The sequence below is a fragment of the Bufo bufo genome, chromosome 8, assembly GCF_905171765.1.
Source record: "Bufo bufo chromosome 8, aBufBuf1.1, whole genome shotgun sequence".
Taxonomy (NCBI): domain Eukaryota; kingdom Metazoa; phylum Chordata; class Amphibia; order Anura; family Bufonidae; genus Bufo; species Bufo bufo.
In genome coordinates, this window is record NC_053396.1 from 47,602,276 (window position 1) to 47,613,861 (window position 11,586).

Genomic DNA, 11,586 nt, shown 5'->3' on the forward strand with positions numbered 1-11,586 from the left:
TACTGCAGAATTTGTTTGCGGTTTTGCTGCGTTCCCTCTGCTACACACAGTGATAAACGGTATTGTAAAAAATAATTATAACTGGTGTGCGCATGCTCGTAAAATTACATTGCCGCTATTTTGCAAAAATAATGAATAGAGATCGCAAATTTGAATAATACATCTGGTATGTCACTGTCTATGTTGTGGGACTATTTGTGCACTTCTAGTAATTATTTCTTGGCTTCAAATATGACCTGAAAGGTTTTCAGTTTTGCCTGCAATTAAAATGAATGGGACCCGCCGCGAACTTGCAGTTCGTGAACATTTGATCGTGTTCCGAACCATGCTTGGCCAGTCCAGCACCTGTGTTTGAGATTGTTATCATGTTGGAATACTGCCCTACAGACCAGTTTCCGAAGGGAGAGAATCATGTTCTGCTTCAGTATGTCACAGTACATGTTGGCTTTCATAGTCCCCTCAGTGAACTGTGAATCTCCACAACCAGCAGCACTCATGCAGCCCCAAACCATGACACTCCCACCACCATGCTTGACTGTAGGAAAGACGCACTTGTCTTTGTACTCATCACCTGGTTGCCACCAGACACGCTTGACACCATCTGAACCAAATACATTTATCTTGGTCTCATCAGACCACAGGACATGGTTCCAGTAATCCATGTCCTTAGTCTGCTTGTTTTCAGAAAACTGTTTGCGGGTTTTCTTGTGCATCATCTTTAGAAAATGCTTCCTTCTGGGACAACAGCCATGCAGACAAATTTGATGCAGTTTGCAGCGTATGGTCTGAGCACTGAGAGGCTGCCCCCCACCCCTTTAACCTCTGCAGCAATGCTGGAAGCACTCATACAACCTCTGGATATAACGCTGTGCTTGTGCATTCAACTTCTTTGGTTGACCCTTGCAAGGCCTGTTATGAGTGTAACCTGTCTAGTTAAACCACTGTATGGTATTGGCCACCGTGCTACAGTTCAGTTTCAGAGTGTTGGCAATCTTCTTATAGCCTAGGCCAGTGATGGTGAACCTTTATAGAATAAGTGCCTAAACTGTAACCCAAAACCCACATATTTATCGCAAAGTGCCAACACGGCAATTTAACCTTAATACTACAGTCCAATATAGTATATCCTCCATGTACTTTATCATTTAGCTATAATAGCCTGCCTACATTCAGTGCTCTGCCTGTGCTGATGAGTGGCAGGAAAAGTCTAAGACATATTGGTAACCATAGACTTATTTCAGGGCGTGGGTGCCCACTGAGAGGGCTCTAAGTGCCACCTCTGGAACCCGTGCCATAGGTTTGCCACCACTGACCTAGGCCATATTTATGTTGTCCTATGAAAATATATAATAAATATTTACAAAAAAGTGAGCAGTGTACTCACTTCTGTGAGATACTATATATATTGTGGTAATGTGGACAGTGCAGGAAAGCGTGTGTATCCCACCCAGATACCAGCTGGGGAAGGCAACTAAAATCCGAAAAGCTGCAGTGGTCTCAGCAAAGTATGTTTTGCTGAGACAGTTTTGTATACATTTTCTTCTAGGCTGGATTTTACTTGGATTGGCAGATAGGTTTGTTAGTGGGATCTACCAGAGGGATCCACCAGTCCACACCATTACGGCACAGGTATTTCCTTTCACCTGAGGTGATCGCAAGTGAGGCCTGCTCTAATCAAGGAGGCATAAAACCAACCCTCTGTGTTTGTTAGTCTGCAGAGAAAGTGATTAGGAACAGAGACCTCCCGAGGCTCTGAATGGTCTCAGCCAGGAGATTGAGGGACCATGAGGCTACGTGATAGCCACATCTGATCACTGAGTCAGTAAATTAATTATGTATTAGGTAGCGCCTAGAGAGGCAGGAGTTATTTTGGTTGCTGTATTGTGCTAAAGTGTTAGAAAATAAAGCATTGTTTGAACTTCAATCCGGTTGTCTGCGATAAATCTGTGATTGAGACCCCTGAGAGAGAGCGATCCCTTACAATTGATGGAGGATGAGGGCATGTGTCCATGCAAAAAGGGCACAATGATTGTTGCTAGGGGCAAAGGCATGACAAGAAGAGCATGTGCTGCTGAATGCTGCTAATCCAGACACTGTTATTATCTTGCATGAGATTGAGTTGGGCATTTAAAAGGCCAGAAGCCCAATGTATTGATAAAACTGCTGCTTTGTTACTGTGTTGATTTAAAGGGCCAGACGACCAGTAAAGAGACTGATCTATTGAGATAAAACATTTTTTTGGGGGGGTCACTAGTTGCTACATGACTGTCTGTTACCATGGGTCTCATGGAGGAATATGTCAGGCGGTTGTAGCGGATAAAACAGCAGGAAGAGATGGCCACGCTGATTGGTTACACCCAAAGTGAATTAATGCGGTTTGATGCAGAGCGGGAGGCTTTGGAGGCGCAACTGCAGCTGGCTCTGAAGAGAAATTCTTCAATGCTGAAGTGACACTTTTCAAAAGTCCAAGGTATCGGTGATGTGCCTGGAGTTCCAGAGGAAAAGGCGATGTGTGCAGTTGCTAAGAGCAACCAACGGGCGCAAAGTGCTTCAAGTTGTGCGGCTGGAAAATCGGAGGAAAAGTCTTCAGTAGAGTGTGAGACTCGTCATCCTGGAAAAGACGGGATTCAAGGCCAAGGTGTTTCTCATGGCAACCACTGCACTGAGGAGTCGGCAGGAGATTGTGGCACCAAGATCCAAGAGGTGGATGATGACCTCAGTGGAGATGTTCCGGGAATACCCTCATCTCCTGGGAGTGGCGAACCTGTGACGTCAATGGGTAAGAGCGTTCCTGTTATTGCTGGTGTAGCAGCTAATGTGATAGTGAGCCGGCGGCAGTCGCTATGTGCCGAGCTGGGAGGTGTTGAGACACCGGGACTAGAGACTGCTAAAAAAAAAGTGCGATATTGTGGTGAATGGCAGTCCAGTCCAAGCGTTGTTAGACGCAGAGAGCCAGGTGATCCTGGTACATGCCAGCTTGGTAGCTGGGGACTATGTGTTGGACAAACAAGTGAGTGTGATGGACATTCATGCGGATAGCAAGGACTATACTGTGGCCCTCACTGAGTGTGAGACTCTAGTGCAGCCCGGCGGACCTTTTAATCCGGCCCCCGGGCGGAGCCAGAGGCGTGCCAAGCAACGATACCCCTCCTCCGCGAATGAAGAGGACTTCCGACTCGGCGTGCTGCGTGTGGCATGGCGCGGTGGCAGGGAGGCAGCGTCAGCGGCAGTACTGTCTAGGTAAGACACAGCAGGGGGGGGGTGCCTCGTGCGAGCCGTACCCGGGACCCGGCCGGCGGCGCAATTATTCCCTTCTCTGTAACAGCGCAGCGCCCGCGGCTCTCATAGTATCGGCTGTGACTGTCTGACACTGACAGTCACAGAGCCGACAAGCATGAAGCTGCGGCCGCCTCCCCCTGTGCTGTGTGTAGTCAGTGTGACTAACACATGGCTGATCATCTCTGAGCATTACGTTTCTAAAGGCAAGGGGGGGGGGGGAGGGGTGTGTACTATTGTAATGGGGGGGGGGGTGTTCTGTACACAAGGGGACAATGGCTGGATTCACAGGGGACAATGGCTGGATTCACAGGGGACAATGGCTGGATTCACAGGGGGACAATGGCTTTCACTAATATGAGTCACAAATAGTGAAAAATGTTCATTGTTTTGGGAAATTTTGTTTAATAAATTTAAATTTTTTTCTTGTAAGGCAACCTCACTTTTTCATTGTTTAACTATAACAAGTACTCGTACCAGTTGTCCAACAATGATATTTACTGCTTTTTATAAAGAAATACAATTGATTTTATGCAGTATTGAGTTTAGCCTTTTGGCCCGGCCCTCCAAAATATTTTCAGTTTCTCATGTGGCCCCATCGAAAAAATAATTGCCCACCCCTGCTCTAGTGGGAACTGGGACTTATGAAGTTGGTGTTGCAAAAAGGTTTATGCATGATATAATGTTGGGCCGTGATTTCCCCTTGTTCTGGGAGTTGTGGGGAAATAGAGACACTTCTGCAGAAAGTGATGAAACTCCTGCAGAACCTGTACCTGTCCTTTTAAAAGAAGGTGTAAGGGAAATGCACATAGAAACAATGGTTTAGGTGAAATGACCATTGAAAACTATGGTGCAGATGAGGTGCAAAATGAACATGTGAAGTTAATTAAAAAGTATAATAAAAATGTGGTGTCATGTAAAGTATGTAATGATGATGATGATGATGACACGCCTTTTGCAGGTTGTGATCAAGGGAGAAGTGCCCCCTGTTGGTAAAAATGTGTATAATGTAAAAGTAATGGTTGATGTTGAGAGCACAGAGTTAGGGGAACCCACTGTAGCGAACGTGCAGGAAACTGTGGAATTACTAAAGGGTGTACCACACGTACCAGAGGTGGATATGCAGTCTCCACAGTGTTCTATGGTTGCTCAGGAAATGTCCAATGTGGGGATTAGCTCGTGTGCCCCTAGAGGTCAGGGCTGACAGTGACAAGAGCATGTGACATGTGATGCTTGTGTTGTGACTGATAGCAGCTCAGAGAATGAGGTGGCCATGTTAATGTCCTGTGAAACTAAGATAGTTGCTAGTGGCAACCAGGAGTCAGTTGTACCTGATGAGGGTCAAGTCGGTGAGCATGATGTGGGAAGAGAAAATGTCTGGTAGTGACTGTATGCTGGAAGGGTGTACAGAACCAGTGGTGGATCATGGAGGGACCTCCGTGGAGGCCGCTGATACGGTGACTGTGTGAGTAGCAGGTGTCAATGCTGAGGGTAAAGAGTCAAGTGAGGATAGAGACTCAGCACTGTCAGTAGAAAGAGAGTATCTGGCCGTTAGATGGTCACAGGAGTCCCTTTTCTACTGGAGGCATTTTCTACTGGGTAGAGAATCAGTGTTAGTAATAAACCAATCTCTGGCCTGGGTGTGGCAGAATAAAGGAAAAGAGGTGATACTGGCCACATATTCCAGAGGGCATGGTATGATGTGGGAAAAGAAGGGGGGGGATATGTGGTAATGTAAACAGTGCGGGAAGGAGTGTGTATCCCACCCAGATACCTCAGCTGAGTGAGATAACTAAAATCCAGAAAGCTGCAGTGGTCTCAGCAAAGTAAAACTTTGTTTTGTATACATTTTCTTCTGGGCTGGATTTTACTTGGATTGGCAGATAGGTTTGCTAGTGGGATCTGCCAGTCCACACCCTTCCGGCACAGGTATTCCCTTTCACCTGAGGTGATTGCAGGTGAGGCCTGCTCTAATCAAGGAGGCATAAAACCAACCCTCTGTGTGTTAGTCTATGGAGAGAATAATTTGGAACAGAGATCTGCAGAGGCTCTGAGTGGTCTCAAAGCTACGTGATAGCTCAAAGTTTGGGGGACCCAGCGACGCCTGTGGAGCGAGGGTCGCATGGCCAGAGTCAGGAAGACTACTGGGCAATAGTCCCCCAAAAGGGTACTGGAGTAGTCACAGCCTGGAGGCTGCTGGACTGTTTAGGCTGAGAAAGCCGCATCTGATCACGTGTGTGAACTGTGTTCTTTAGAGGTGAGTCAGTGAATGAATTATGTATTAGGTAGTGCCTAGACGGGCAGGAGTTATTTTGGTTGCTGTATTGTGCTAAAGTGCTAGAAAATAAAGCATTGTTTGGATTTCAATCCGGTTGTCTGCGAGAAATCTGTGATTGAGACCCCTGAGAGAGAGCGATCCCTTACAATTGGTGGAGCGATCCCTTTCTCTCTCTCTCTCTCTATACAGGGAGTGCAGAATTATTAGGCAAGTTGTATTTTTGAGGATTAATTTTATTATTGAACAACAACCATGTTCTCAATGAACCCAAAAAACTCATTAATATCAAAGCTGAATATTTTTGGAAGTAGTTTTTAGTTTGTTTTTAGTTTTAGCAATTTTAGGGGGATATCTGTGTGTGCAGGTGACTATTACTGTGCATAATTATTAGGCAACTTAACAAAAAACAAATATATACCCATTTTAATTATTTATTTTTACCAGTGAAACCAATATAACATCTCAACATTCACAAATATACATTTCTGACATTCAAAAACAAAACAAAAACAAATCAGTGACCAATATAGCCACCTTTCTTTGCAAGGACACTCAAAAGCCTGCCATCCATGGATTCTGTCAGTGTTTTGATCTGTTCACCATCAACATTGCGTGCAGCAGAAACCACAGCCTCCCAGACACTGTTCAGAGAGGTGTACTGTTTTCCCTCCTTGTAAATCTCACATTTGATGATGGACCACAGGTTCTCAATGGGGTTCAGATCAGGTGAACAAGGAGGCCATGTCATTAGATTTTCTTCTTTTATACCCTTTCTTGCCAGCCACGCTGTGGAGTACTTGGACGCGTGTGATGGAGCATTGTCCTGCATGAAAATCATGTTTTTCTTGAAGGATGCAGACTTCTTCCTGTACCACTGCTTGAAGAAGGTATCTTCCAGAAACTGGCAGTAGGACTGGGAGTTGAGCTTGACTCCATCCTCAACCCGAAAAGGCCCCACAAGCTCATCTTTGATGATACCAGCCCAAACCAGTACTCCACCTCCACCTTGCTGGCGTCTGAGTCGGACTGGAGCTCTCTGCCCTTTACCAATCCAGCCACGGGCCCATCCATCTGGCCCATCAAGACTCACTCTCATTTCATCAGTCCATAAAACCTTAGAAAAATCAGTCTTGAGATATTTCTTGGCCCAGTCTTGACGTTTCAGCTTGTGTGTCTTGTTCAGTGGTGGTCGTCTTTCAGCCTTTCTTACCTTGGCCATGTCTCTGAGTATTGCACACCTTGTGCTTTTGGACACTCCAGTGATGTTGCAGCTCTGAAATATGGCCAAACTGGTGGCAAGTGGCATCTTGGCAGCTGCACGCTTGACTTTTCTCAGTTCATGGGCAGTTATTTTGCACCTTGGTTTTTCCACACGCTTCTTGCGACCCTGTTGACTATTTTGAATGAAACGCTTGATTGTTCGATGATCACGCTTCAGAAGCTTTGCAATTTTAAGAGTGCTGCATCCCTCTGCAAGATATCTCACTATTTTTGACTTTTCTGAGCCTGTCAAGTCCTTCTTTTGACCCATTTTGCCAAAGGAAAGGAAGTTGCCTAATAATTATGCACACCTAATATAGGGTGTTGATGTCATTAGACCACACCCCATCTCATTACAGAGATGCACATCACCTAATATGCTTAATTGGTAGTAGGCTTTCGAGCCTATACAGCTTGGAGTAAGACAACATGCATAAAGAGGATGATGTGGTCAAAATACTCATTTGCCTAATAATTCTGCACGCAGTGTATATATATATATATATATATATATATATATACAGTACAGACCAAAAGTTTGGACACACCTTCTCATTCAAAAAATTTTCTTTATTTTCATGACTATGAAGGCATCAAAACTATGAATTAACACATGTGGAATTATATACATAACAAACAAGTGTGAAACAACTGAAAATATGTCATATTCTAGGTTCTTCAAAGTAGCCACCTTTTGCTTTGATTACTGCTTTGCACACTCTTGGCATTCTCTTGATGAGCTTCAAGAGGTAGTCCCCTGAAATGGTCTTCCAACAGTCTTGAAGGAGTTCCCAGAGATGCTTAGCACTTGTTGGCCCTTTTGCCTTCACTCTGCCGTCCAGCTCACCCCAAACCATCTCGATTGGGTTCAGGTCCGGTGACTGTGGAGGCCAGGTCATCTGGCGCAGCACCCCATCACTCTCCTTCATGGTCAAATAGCCCTTACTTTCAAAGTTTTCCCAATTTTTCGGCTGACTGACTGACCTTCATTTCTTAAAGTAATAATGGCCACTCGTTTTTCTTTACTTAGCTGCTTTTTTCTTGCCATAATACCAATTCTAACAGTCTATTCAGTAGGACTATCAGCTGTGTATCCACCTGACTTCTCCTCAACTCCACTGATTGTCCCAACCCCATTTATAAGGCATGAAATCCCACTTATTAAACCTGACAGGGCACACCTGTGAAAAACATTTCAGGGGACTACCTCTTGAAGCTCATCAAGAGAATGCCAAGAGTGTGTAAAGCAGTAATCAAAGCAAAAGGTGGCTACTTTGAAGAACCTAGAATATGACATATTTTCAGTTGTTTCACACTTGTTTGTTATGTATATAATTCCACATGTGTTAATTCATAGTTTTGATGTCTTCAGTGTGAATCTACAATTTTCATAGTCATGAAAATAAAGAAAACTCTTTGAATGAGAAGGTGTGTCCAAACTTTTGGTCTGTACTGTATATATATATATATATATATATATATATATATGTGTGTAAAATGGTATCGGCTACCCGCGCTGCCAAAAAAGGGGGAAAAAAGGGGAAAAAAGAATAAAAATAGAAGCAAAAGGTGGTGGAAATCTTTGTAAGATTCAGCCGCTGCTGGTTCAGAGAGGGTTAATTGACCAAACACCCTCCAAGCATATAAGACTATATATTAATGAGATAAAAGATCTGAAACGCGCTGGCCACAAAGGGGGACACCTCCGATAGCTCCTGTATAATTGGAAGGAAGGGGTTAATAAGTACTGCTGGGTTGATACCATGTTTCGCCCAGGTAGGATTCTGTCCATGTGTGGCAGGGCCGTACTGGTTATAGAGTAACACTGGAGTCGTTTCTCTTACGTAGGAAAACAAAACAAACCGGCTGACCTTACTTAATTATAAACAGCGGTCCGACCAATATAGGACTTGTGTGTTAGATATATGGATCCCAGTACCTACAAAGTTTACACCTGGAGACTATGGCATATACAATTATATAGTTGTATGATTTACTTGAGATGTTCCGTGCCGAGAGTCTCTAGGGCGCAGCAGTAAATGAAGTCAGGTAGTTCAAATGAATAGAAGAGATCTTCTGTTTCCACTGTCAGCGCGCACGGACCCGGTCGGTGACGCGCGCGAGGGAAACTATGCTAGTAACTTTGAGAGTCGAAAGTTGGACGGATGCCTGCTTGGACGGATGGGATCTCAAAGTTACCAGCATAGTTTCCGGCTGGGACCGTGCGCGTTGACAGTGGAAACAGAAGATCTCTTCTATTCATTTGCACTACAGGACTTCATTTACTGCTGCGCCCCAGAGACTCTCGGCAAAGAACATCTCAAGTAAGTCATACAACTATATAATTGTACAGTATGTGCCATAGTCTCCAGGCATAAACTTTGTAGGTACTGGGATTCATATATCTAACACACAAGTCCTATATTGGTCGGACCGCTGTTTATAATTAAGTAAGGTCAGCCGGTTTGTTTTGGTAGTAAGGTCAGCCGGTTTGTTTTGGTTTTATATATATATATATATATATACACTGCTCAAAAAAATAAAAATAAAAGGAACACAAAAATAACATATCCTAGATCTGAATTAATTAAATATTCTTCTGAAATACTTTGTTCTTTACATAGTTGAATGTGCTGACAACAAAATCACACAAAAAAAAAAAAAAAATGGAAATCACATTTTTTAACCCATGGAGGTCTGGATTTGGAGTCACACTCAAAATTAAAGTGGAAAAACACACTACAGGGTGATCCAACTTTGATGTAATGTCCTTAAAACAAGTCAAAATGAGGCTCAGTAGTGTGTGTGGCCTCCACGTGCCTGTATGACCTCCCTACAACGCCTGTGCATGCTCCTGATGAGCTGGCGGACGGTCTCCTGAGGGATCTCCTCCCAGACCTGGACTAAATCATCTGCCAACTCCTGGACAGTCTGTGGTGCAACGTGACGTTGGTGGATAGAGCGAGACATGATGTCCCAGATGTGCTCAATTGGATTCAGGTCTGGGGAACGGGCGGGCCAGTCCATAGCATCAATGCCTTTGTCTTGCAGGAACTGCTGACACACTCCAGCCACATGAGGTCTAGCATTGTCTTGCATTAGGAGGAACCCAGGGCCAACCGCACCAGCATATGGTCTCACAAGGGGTCTGAGGATCTCATCTCGGTACCTAATGGCAGTCAGGCTACCTCTGGCGAGCACATGGAGGGCTGTGGGGCCCTCCAAAGAAATGCCACCCCACACAATTACTGACCCAATGCCAAACCGGTCATGCTGGAGGATGTTGCAGGCAGCAGAACTTTCTCCACGGTTTCTCCAGACTCTGTCACATCTGTCACATGTGCTCAGTGTGAACCTGCTTTCATCTGTGAAGAGCACAGGGCTCCAGTGGCGAATTTGCCAATCTTAGTGTTCTCTGGCAAATGCCAAACGTCCTGCACGGTGTTGGGCTGTAAGCACAACCCCCACCTGTGGACGTCGGGCCCTCATATCACCCTCATGGAGTCTGTTTCTGACCGTTTGAGCAGACAAATGCACATTTGTGGCCTGCTGGAGGTCATTTTGCAGGGCTCTGGCGGTGCTCCTCCTGTTCCTCCTTGCACAAAGGCGGAGGTAGCGGTCCTGCTGCTGGGTTGTTGCCCTCCTACGGCCTCCTCCACGTCTCCTGATGTACTGGCCTGTCTCCTGGTAGCGCCTCCATGCTCTGGACACTACGCTGACAGACACAGCAAACCTTCTTGCCACAGCTCACATTGATGTGCCATCCTGGATAAGCTGCACTACCTGAGCCACTTGTGTGGGTTGTAGACTCCGTCTCATGCTACCACTAGAGTGAAAGCACCGCCAGCATTCAAAAGTGACCAAAACATCAGCCAGGAAGCATAGGAACTAAGAAGTTGTCTGTGGTCACCACCTGCAGAACCACTCCTTTATTGGGGGTGTCTTGCTAATTGCCTATAATTTCCACCTGTTGTCTATCCCATTTGCACAACAGCATGTGAAATTGATTGTCACTCAGTGTTGCTTCCTAAGTGGACAGTTTGATTTCACAGAAGTGTGATTGACTTGGAGTTACATTGTGTTGTTTAAGTGTTCCCTTTATTTTTTTGAGCCAATCCCACAACAATAAGTAGGAAAAAGGCAGCACTCCAAGGAAATAAAAATTTAAAAAAACTCTTTATTCACCTTAGTGGCAATGGTGAATAAAGAGTTTTTTTTTATTGTATTTCCTTGGAGTGCTGCCTTTTTCATATAGCGGCAGCAGTCAGGGCTCAGGTGCAAGGTCCAAGGGAATTAGTTTCTCACCCTTAATATACGTATGAAATCGGACAGCACTCCAAGACTTGAAAAAACGTGATGTCTTTATTCACCCATGTGGAACAATTGCAACATTTCAGCTCACAACTGAGCCTTTCTCAAGCAAGGCTCAGTTGCGAGCTGAAACGTTGCATTTGTTCCACATGGGTGAATAAAGAAATCACGTTTTTTCAAGTCTTGGAGTGCTGTCCGATTTCATACGTATATATATATATATATATATATACACATACATACTAGCAGAAGGACCCGGCTTCACACGGGTATATTTAATCTATTTCATTTTATGTTTCCATGTGTCGTAAAAAGATATCAATAGTTTCCCCTATAACAGTGACCTCTACAGTAACCGCCCCTTTAACAATGACCTCCACAGTGACCGCCCCTTTAGCATTGACCACCCCTTTAACAGTGTCCTTCATAGTGGCCGCCCCTTTAACAGTGACCTTCACAGT

General features: G+C 44.7%; 1 long non-coding RNA gene across 1 annotated transcript; it reads right to left on the bottom strand.

Moving 5' to 3' along the window:
• Window positions 1-598: 598 nt before the first annotated feature.
• LOC121009329 lies at window positions 599-9,887 on the bottom strand. The gene is made up of 3 exons (XR_005780738.1): window positions 9,877-9,887; window positions 5,051-5,055; window positions 599-1,023 (listed from the first exon to the last, which is right to left on the bottom strand). It is a non-coding gene; the product is annotated as an uncharacterized LOC121009329 (long non-coding RNA).
• Between the last annotated feature and the right edge of the window lie 1,699 nt (window positions 9,888-11,586).